Genomic DNA, 10757 nt, shown 5'->3' with positions numbered 1-10757 from the left:
AATCCCCTCTCCCAAAACAACATAGGCAATGCTTATCCCTGAACTCACACTAACACACACATACAAACACACAGACTAACACACACACAGGCACACAAATACAGACACACAGACACACACACACACACTCTCTCTCACTCACTCACACACACCACACACACATACACACACACACACACACACACACACACACACAGACGCGCCTGAGTATTCCATCTTTCACCAGGATTTAGACAAGCTCATCTGCTCAGAGTTCATGTCCTGTGAAGGACGACCTGGGAGAGACACAGTCTCTTGAGAACATCACTGCACCAGCATTAGATTACTAGAGATTCACGCACACACAGACTGCATGGTTGTGTGCGTGTATGTGTGTGTGTGTGTGTGTGTGTGTGTGTGGATTGGTGTGTGTGTGAGTGAGTGTGTGTGTGTGTGTGTGTGTGTGTGTGTGTGTGTGTGTGTGTGTGTGTGTTCATATACATGTTATATTGGACCATTTCCAGACTATAAGAGATTTACTGCTTAATGTCTGGGACACACACAGTTTGGGTCAGTCATTGCCTAGCTGTACAGTTACCATGGAGATCATCCCGTTTTTTCCCCAGCAGGAGCTGACCCCGCCTCGATTGGGCAGTGAAGTTTGGTTTGGTCTGGGATAGAAGTTTCAGATACTTTAGTCCCTTTCACTTGCTCCCTCAAAAAGCATATTTCACAACCCCACCCACTCCTATTTCCTGTTTATGCACCACACACACACACACACACACACACACGCACCAACATATAAATGTAGTCCATACTCTATCTGGGGGCCAAGCAGAGAAGCTGTGTAAGTTGTAGGTATTGTAAGGTAGGTAGCACCTTGAGAACTCTAGGGCCATCAACAGGTCAAAGTTAGACATGTATTTATGAAATAAAATGTTGATCCATTTGTCCGATTTTCAAAGATGAAGTACCATTTGAATCCTTGGATGAAACCGAGTTCAAAGTGCCAAATGCGATTTTCTGCCATATCGGTTTTTGCCAGAAATATGTCATAAATATTGTCTAATCTTCACCAAATTTGCTAGCCTGGAAAAACCTTCCGGCAAATTTGGGATTGGCTCTGCAGGTCTGTCTGACCAAGAGGCCATTGAAGCTCATTTTCAATGCCCCTAAAACACAGGCACACAAATTCAACTGCTAATGCAGCATGGATGTAGCCTGGCTCCGCCCTCCTACGTACTTCCGCTCAATTTTCATTTGCCATCAGTACGTCATCTGGGTCTGCGGTATATTCATGGGTTTTCTCAAGCAAGTTTTCTCAAAAATGTGCAGCTCCAATCAGCAAACAGAGGGAGTAGCTGAGAACTAGAAATGCAATTCCAAGGAATTACCAGTGCATGAAAATGCAAAAATAGATAGATAATGTGGATATGGTTACTAAGGTGTAGCTAGGGTAAACATGGTGGTTGCATAGTTTACAGAGAGTTGATAGTGTGAAGGTAGACAGTTTAAACTGAAACATTCCAGTTCTAACTTAACTAATGATTTCTATTCCTGTTAAAATGTTAACTATGGTAACAATGATAACCAGGTTGATTGGTTAACTTAGCTACTGATTTCTTGCAGTTATGGTAAAAATGTTAACTATGCTAACTATGCTCACAGTGCTAACCAGGTTGATTAGCTAACTTAGCTAATGATTTCTAGCAGTTATGCTAAAAATGCTAACTATGCTAGCAATGCTAACTATGGTAACAATGCTAACTTTATTAACAATGCTAACCAGTTTGATTAGCTAACTTAACTGATGATTTCTAGCAATAATGTTAAAAATGCTAACTATGCTAACAATGCTAAAATTGTTAACAATGCTAACCAGGTTGATTAGCTGACTTAGTTGATGATTTTTTGCAGTTATGCTAAAAATGCTAACTATGCTAAACATGCTAACCAGGTTGATTAGCTAACTTAGCTAATCATTTCTAGCAGTTATGCTAAAAATGCTAACTATGCTAATAATGCTAACTATGCTAACCATGGTAACTAGCTAACTTGCCAGTGAGGACTTTTATTTTGAAACATTTGTTGCTAGGTTATCCATGGTGGCCACTATCAGGAAACAAGAAGTACTGCAGTATAATCATGTTGATTGCTATGGAAACAGTCATAAACGCTTAATTTCAATGGTTGCTATGTTGGTTGCTAGGTACATGGAGGTTTCATGTAGTTGACTGGAGGCATAGTTGATGATAACTGACAGTTGGAATGGTTGAACAGTTAAATAGTTGAGTAGTTTCAATGGTTAAATGATTTAATAGTGTATTATTGCAGTGAGGACTTTTATTTTGAAACAGTTGTGGACAGAGGAAACAGTTAACAGGATATGTAGTCTTCAGAGAGATTGTATGCTTAAAGCCTGAGAGAAACTGACAGTTGGTGCCCAGGTGGCTGACCAGCTGGGGTAACATTCTAATTGCTGCCGTGATGTCATAATGAGCAATGTTAAGTCTATGGGGTAAATTGTAAGTTTTTAACTAATAGTTTAAAAAGTATAAAAGTTACAAAGTTGAAAAATACAAAGCACATATGGCATAAGCAAAAAAAAAAGTCATAGCACGGGTGTCCTAAGCAAGACCTACGTTACAAAGTTTGAATGAAGTTTCTACGTCAAACGGTTGAAGCTGCATTAAATACGTTAGAAGAAGAATAATAAGAAGCCTAGGAAGAACAGTACAGTGCATTTTCATGCACTGTAATGATAACGTTGAGGTGGTGCGCTATAGTTTGAGCATGACATACGCCATGACCAAACATTAGCGATTGGTCATGGCAGATCTGAGTGGGCAGATCCAATAGTTTTAAAATTCAACAGAGTACCCGTATTCAAAGAAGTTCAGGCTTGGCAATGGAAAGTGGCCTGACCCTCTGTACATTATGAATGTATGAGAGTTAGGATCAGGCTAACATGGACATGTAGGTCTTTGGAATCGAGTGAACAACTGCATTTAAAGATTTACAAGATTGCTACACTTTTGAAACAATTTGGTTTGGAGATTAATGTACCAATATCAGTTTAATTTCTCTGCTCGTTACGCCCCTGCTGGAAGTCGTAACTTTTTCAGACCTTCTTCCAATTTGTACAATTGTGAAGGTCTGGGTGTTCCCAGGCTACAAATTTGCCACAGACAATCCTCCGACCAAGCAGCACAAAAGTCATCAAATTGATTTTTCATTTTCGAGAACCAATTTAAAGTCAGCAAACAGGAGATAACCCGGTGAGTGTTTACAGCCATATATTTGATGTAATAGCATCTAGTTCTCATGGGAACTCTGATCTGCTTGGACCCCTCATTGCTGCTTGCAGCTATATTTTCACTCTGTTTTTGGCCCGAGCGTGCTTCTTTTTAAAGTAGAGCCCAACAATGCTCATAATGACTAGTTTCCGCTGCAGGGCCTGCCATCCCCCTCCTAAACTGTGTGGATGAGCAGGGCAGCGCTCTCGCCGCGCTTGACTTGAACTCCCTTCCCACTGGTCCGGGAGACACTGGCGCCTGCTCTCTGGCCGTAGCTAGTCATGATGGCCACTCCCGCTGAGGAACGCTCCCCGCCCCATATCGGGGACAACACCCCAGGCCAGCGTGACTCAGGCTGGCCCCTCGAAGCAGAGGACGGGCCAGCAGATGGCAAAATCAGTTTTTTTCCCTCTGTAAAATTACAACGGGTGACATTCTAGGCTTTAAAATGTGGGAAAGTGGTGGAATTGATCAAATGCTAATGCTAAATGCTAACGTCTAATATCGTATTGCTGTTTTGTGGAAATGGTAGTGTTACAACCATACCCAGTCTCCCCTACCTTACCTTACATTTTTTTAGATAAAGGAAGGTTCTCCGCGCTTCTGCAGTTATATGCGACGATCTGGTGCAACCAGGCCAGGACACATAGTGTATGAGAGGCAGAGGGACGCCGGTGCAACTCAGATATCTTCTCTAGTATTTATTTATTTAAATGGTGCAAAACATTGACTAACATTTCGATGTTACAAACATCTTCATCAGAGTCCTTGGAGAGAATGGGAGTAAATAACATTCTTGTTTACGTTTCTTTACTTTGCTTTACTTTACCTTACTTTACCTTACCGTACCTTGCTTTACTTGACCTTGCCTTACTTTGCCTTACCTTACTTTCCCTTGTCTCATGTTGCTTTGCTTTGCCTTATTTTACTTTACTTTACTTTAAGGGACCTGTATCACTAATGGAAGGACTGAAATACAAATAGGAGAGTGAGATTCTAATGCACTGTTGCAAAAAAATAGAACATTCTGTGAAACATAATCTTTAAAAGCTAACTTGAACCTCCTTTGATGTCTCAAAGAGCTGTGGGGAGTACTTTAACATTTGCAAGGGTAATACTATTTATCTATATGAGGAGAAATTCAGTCATGCTTTAAAGTTTCCATTCACCGGATGAAACTTTCGTATTTGTTCCTGGGGATCCAGATGTGCAATATTAGTGCAACTAAATCTTTAAGTGCATCAACAGGTGGGTTGGACAGTTTCTGATTCTGATTAGAACTCTGGTTGCGAGTTTGTGTTGTATAATAATGATGATAATAATAATAATAATAATAATACGTCAGAATAATGGTCCAATTGGAATAAAAATCTGGTGATGGGAATGAAAGGTGTATTCTATTCATATTCCGATTGAACAGCCATGTTCATGTTCAATCGGTTTGCCTGCTGTAACTTCTCAAGCCAGGGAAGGGAAAGCAGTAACGGCTATTCCGATCAAAGATTCCAGAACATTTGTGAGCACCTAATCCGAATAGATGTACCCTGAGCGGATGGCACAACTTTTTCATTCGGAATAGTTACTACATGTAAAGACATAATTTTCATCACATTTGCTTCACTGATACCAATGTCCTGTGTATTACAGACCATAGTTTGGCTTGACAGTAAGCAAGAGCAAATTCATAGCTCGTCCAAAGTCTTGACTATGTCATGCTCATGGATGGAACATTATGGCAGCCAGCACAGCCTGAGGCTGGGAATGAAACACGGCCATGTGTTTTGTTATTGCCGTCACATTTGATTTAAAGGTCATGGACGACAGCACAAAGAACCGGATTAGTGGTTCTGTGCAATGGATCCAGAATCGTCCATCATGCCGGGAAAGGAAAGCAGGGAATGCTGGGATTGACCCTGAAGAATGCCTAAGGATGAGTTCGCCAGGACCGGGCTTATGTAACCGTGACAACCATGGGTGTCTGCGTGTTTTCTTCCCTGTAGGGCTGCGAGAGAGCCTGTCATGGCTCTGATGCCTGTGTGGCTTTCCTCACAGTGGGAGTCCGGGGAAAGAGAGAGAGACACACTGTAAAAAATGGCTGTGAAATTCACAGTTATTTACAGGAAATTTCACAGTAGCACTACTGTATATGCTTTTTACAGTAGAATGATGTGAAATTTACAGTAACGCCCCTACAATTACAGTAGTCCAAGTGTTACTGTAGACATTACAGTAGTCAAAGCACTACTGTAAAACAAACCCAGTATAGCCACTATAGTACTGTAAATAGTAAAGTAAACTACTGTATTTTTTCTTTTCAACAATTGGCCAGTAAGTTACTGTAAATACTACTGAAATCACAGTATTTAATTGGTTTTCATTTTACAGTGAATGCATAAAATACTGTAAATGGAAATGCGGTACCTTTACTGTAAAAAGTATTCACAGTAACTTGCTGGCAACAATTGGGCAGTAAGTTACTGTAAAACTACTGAAATCACAGTATTTAATTGGTTTTCATTTCACAGTGAATACATAAAATACTGTAAATGGAAATGCGGTACCTCTACTGTAAACTACAATTACAGTAGTAAGTGTTACCGTAGAAATTACAGTAGTCAAAACACTACTGTAAACAAATCACAATATAGCCACTAGTAGCCTAGGCTACTGTAAATAGTTAAGTAAACTAGCCTACTGTGTTTTCCCTTTTTTAATCTTATCTTTCTTTTAACTCATAATGACATACCAGAGACGGTTGAGAAAGTCAATTTGATGTCAAGAATTAAGGCTTTGATCACACTATTGAGCAAGCATAACACATTTCAGCCCAATAATTTTCCACGATTGTTTTTAACGGCTGCTTATCGCCTCTTGATAAGCGCATGCGCACACGCAGTAATTCCCACCCCCCACCCCTGACTTTTCAACTCCAGCCAGAGTGACTTCACTTCAACCATTAACCGTCACTTTTAAATCATGAATCTGACTGCAATCTTCAACTCTGTACAAACATCATATTCAAGGTAAGAATTACAGTACTTTTGTATGCCAATTGAAAACGGGAATTTATTAGAAATGTATTGTTTTCACAATGAAATGTTAACCAAAGCCATTATTGTCATGTTAGAATCAGCATAGCACATATCGATAGCTAGAACTAGCGAGCTAACGTCGCTAGCGTTAGCGATGTTAGCTGTTAATGTTAACTTTTCCAGTAACTAACTTAACCATCCAGTGGGATTTTTCGAATGATAGTCAATATCATATCTAGCAATAATTCAGTCTGATATGTCGTTATGAATGTAGAGTTTTAGTTTGAATGAAATATCAGACGCAAGTAGCTTAGCTTAAAGTGGCTGTTACCATGCGGGCTGAAGGCTGAAGTTAGCTAGCAGACAGACACAGGTGAAAGTTGTTAACGTTAGCAGCTAGTTAGTAACATTACTTTGCAAACTCCATGGGGCATGGGTAGTTAGTTAACATTAAACTTAATACATGTAGTGTTGATGCATAATATGTAGTGTTGCTATAACTGGAAAGAGGACCAGTAAAACAAATTAATGAAGTAGGCTGATGTGTAGGTTATCTCACCCCTAATTTAGGAACTGTAGTTTTGCATAGTCATGCTCATAGATCCGTCATATAGTGGATGTGAAAGGGGAGCATTTGGGGAATTTCAATTACCAGAAATATCATGCCGATAAGTAAAGGGATCTTTAGTTTGTGAAGGGTAGTGTTTGGCTAAATGGTATTCATTTTATAGCCTTCATTTGCCCAATGTTTGGTGACTTACTTTGAGGCATGTGTTTATTTAAGATGCATGTGAGTGTAGTAGTGCTTCAGTGATGGTCTTTTCATGTTCTGTGTGTTTTGCAATGTATTAACTAATGTAAGCCTCTTTCTGTTCCCTCTTTTAGTAGGTGGTGTGAGGACTGCTGCCCTGAGAACGCTGTGTCAGAGACACTTAGGCTGTGTGCATTTTGGAATGTTCCAAATGTGTGTCACTTCCATAAGGAAGAAGTTCCAAGCCTGCAAGTGAGTTCACTCACCAAATAGAGACACACGCATATAGCATTTAATATGTGTGCATGTACTGTATTTGTGTCTGTAACTGTTTAGTTTATCCCCTCCTTTCATGTGTCTGTTATGACTTTGTGGGCTCAACTGTCAACAACTGTCCAGGGCGAAGTCGGTCTACCCTGATGGCACTACCTGATGGCACTACCCTGATGATGTCTGTTAGCCATGGCTGCTGCCCTCAACATGGTGTAAGTGTTTGTGTTTTATTTATGTTCATAAATAAACTGATATCAAGAAGTAACATAGATGGTGACAAGGGTGGCAAGGGTGCCTCATGGCAAGGTAATTATCATTTCTATTTCTACATCTGATTGCCTTGCTTATTTTTTAAAGCTATGATTTGTTTTGTATGGCAATTGCTGTTTATTAACAAATTATATGGCAATTGCTGTTTATTCTTTTTAGGAGCCATCCAGAAGTCCCAGCCTGGAGCCAGAGGCTGCTATTGCAAGTCAGATGGGAGATGGCCTACAGTATGTTAGGCATCAGAAAAGTGGTGTTCGCATGAAGGCAGAGTTGCCGCAGGCAATTATGAGATTAGGTATGATATCACATAAGGCCTATTCGGACGGGATTAGTTTTATGGGGGGACGTAGAGTAATGCAGGTTTATCATATGACCTCTGTAATATAAATGTCCAATTCGGACGGGACTAAACATCTCTGTTATTTTACCTGACATGGGAGGAGTAACTACGTTTACGTTCTGCCGTCACATCTTCGTCGCCGTGCACGTGATACTTTGCGTCAGGTACGTGCGGCATTTTCAGATTTACAACCTATGTTTACAACCTACACAAGTTGGTTAAACTAGCAAACGTTAGCTTTATGTTATGCCATAAGTAGTTTGAAATGGCTAACAATATCAAGCTAATAGGCAAACTAGCTAACGTCCTATTAGGAGCTGCACAGCATGTTATGTTTTCATTCAGACATTCAGTGGAATTGTTTTCAAATCAGGATGTGACGAAATATTACAGACATCTTTACAGAGGGTCGCGTTCGCACGGGATTAATTTTACCTAAGGTAATTTCTCCGGACCGTTTTACGGAAGGTAAAAGTGTCTGTAAATGTCACCGACATACTCCGTTATGTTTACTGACATGGCGCGTCCGGACGGGACTACATTACCTGGTAATTATTACTTTACCTGATGTCACCCCATAAAACTAATCCCGTCCGAATAGGCCTATAGACATACTTCTGTTCAGAAGTGTAGGGTCACTTCGAGATGTCCCCTTAAAAAAAACAAAAAACACTGGACATATCAAAGTGAACTCCCAAACGTTCCTATGGTGGTGTATTGTACACATCTGCATTACTTCTATCTATTGCACCTGACTAGTGTGGGTTTGCTTTTATTTGTCACACAACCGGAGTAGTTTGCATTAATTACTGTATATTCATGAACGGGGTCAATTGTAATGTATGCTTTCTTTCTCTTTTTCAGACACTTGACATTTACTGCGAAAGGTACCATCAGAGCACCTCTCCCTACCCTGCAGGATACCTATACCAGAAGAGTACAACAACGGCCCAAAAGTATTTCAAAAGACATTTCACGCTCTGACCACGGACTGTTTAAACCACTGAGGTCAAGCAGACGTCTCTGTTCCCACGTGGCAGACTGAGGGAACACCCACAAAACAGACTGGGGATGAGTTTCTTTACTCCGCATCCTGTACACACACAACTCCTTATACTACATTACATAGACTTGCCAGTTGCCATACTGCACTTACACACGCTGCGCTTTTAACCCCCTTATCTGTGTCAAATCAGATAAGGTTGTGGTTGTGTTCAAACCATGTCTACTGTTGTCTGTCAACATCCACTTCAGTCATACATTTGAAATGTCTTAAATAAATAACAAAAGTTAAAATTGTTTTATTGTCTGCAGTTAACTGAAATATTTTGGAATATGAGTTATTCTATTAATGATTGCTAATGTAAGTTCAATTGAATTCACAGTATTTAACTGACCTAGCTTCTACAGGGAAACAACCAATACTGTAAATACAACTAAAAAAAAAAAAAAATCTTAATTTAAAATCAATTGTTTTTCACTTTACAGCGAATACATAAAATACTGTAAATGAAAATGCGGTACCTTTACTGTAAAAAGTATTCACAGTAACTTACTGGCAACAATTGGCCAGTAAGTTACCGTAAATGGAAATACAGCACCTTTACTGTAAAAGGTTTTCACAGTAACTTACTGGCAACAATTGGCCAGTAAGTTACTGTAAATGGAAATACAGTGCCTTAACTGTAAAAGGTATTCACAGTAACTTACTGGCAACAATTGGCCAGTAAGTTACTGTAAATGGAAATACAGCACCTTTACTGTAAAAGGTTTTCACAGTAACTTACTGGCAACAATTGGCCAGTAAGTTACTGTAAATACGACTGAAATCACAGTATTTAATTGTTTTTCATTTTACAGTGAATATATAAATACTGTAAATGGAAATACAGTACCTTTACTGTAAAAGGTATTCACAGTAACTTACTGGCCAATTGTTGCCAGTAAGTTACTGTAAATTTTACAGTAATTTTTTTACAGTGCAGGAGAACACACACACACACTCACGGTAACATAGAAAAACACACACCGCAGTCCTGAGAGAAGCATACATTTCCAGAAATAAATATCTCTCCTCCTCCTTCCCTCCCTCTCTCTCTCTACCTACTCCATCTCCACCTCTTTCTTTTCTTCCTTTCCTGACTAAAGTTCCTTTCAGTTTCCTCTCTTTGACATTTCCCCATCTCTCTCTGTGTTTGTCTTTATTTCCCTCTCCCTCTCCCCCTCGTCTCAGCACTACAGACTCTGCTGTAGCGCGGTGAGGAATGTGCAGATGGAGTGCGATGCTGTCTGCTGTCTGGCTGCTGGGACGGGGTGGATCACAGAGACGGCCTTTGGGCTCCTGACGGCTGCCTGTCTGGCCCGCATCAGGCGTCTGGCCCGCTCTCCGCACACTGTGGCAACCCCAAAGCCCCGGCGCTCAGAGTTACAGCGACCGGCTTACAGACTCACACAGACCCACGCTGAAGTGTGGGGGGGGCGGGGGAGTGGAGCGAGGAGCATACCAGGACTGAACTGATGAATGTGGAAATGGAGGAAAAGGAGGTGGAGGAGGAGGAGGAGGAGGAGGAGGAAGAACGTGTCAGAGAGAGAAAGAGAGTGAGACTGGCAGATTAATACATGTGCATGCAGATGTAAATATTCTGTGAAAAAAACAGGCAAATGAGGAAAAAGTTACAAAGGTCGCAGTGAGAGAGAGAGAGCATAAAACTGGGATTGTTTAAGGAATTATGGAGGATGGAAACAACGGAGGGAGAGAGCCAAACCAACAAGAACAAAAAAAAAGAGAATATAACTGAAAAGTCTCCACAGAG

The 10757-nt window shown here is 40.5% G+C and overlaps 1 long non-coding RNA gene across 2 annotated transcripts; it reads left to right on the top strand.

The window, feature by feature from the left end:
• The first annotated feature begins 6218 nt into the window (after nucleotides 1-6218).
• On the top strand, nucleotides 6219-9243 carry LOC134067710 (uncharacterized). 2 transcript variants are annotated; one of them, XR_009936546.1, is made up of 5 exons: nucleotides 6219-6301; nucleotides 7196-7313; nucleotides 7398-7546; nucleotides 7764-7899; nucleotides 8809-9243. It is a non-coding gene; the product is annotated as an uncharacterized LOC134067710 (long non-coding RNA). The 2 variants fall into 2 exon arrangements; XR_009936545.1 differs by having other exon boundaries at nucleotides 7196-7546.
• Nucleotides 9244-10757: the final 1514 nt, after the last annotated feature.

Source organism: Sardina pilchardus, chromosome 20 (genome assembly GCF_963854185.1).
Source record: "Sardina pilchardus chromosome 20, fSarPil1.1, whole genome shotgun sequence".
NCBI lineage: Eukaryota > Metazoa > Chordata > Actinopteri > Clupeiformes > Clupeidae > Sardina > Sardina pilchardus.
Note: the sequence above shows the minus strand (reverse complement) of the source record. Positions and strands in the feature narration are given on the sequence as shown.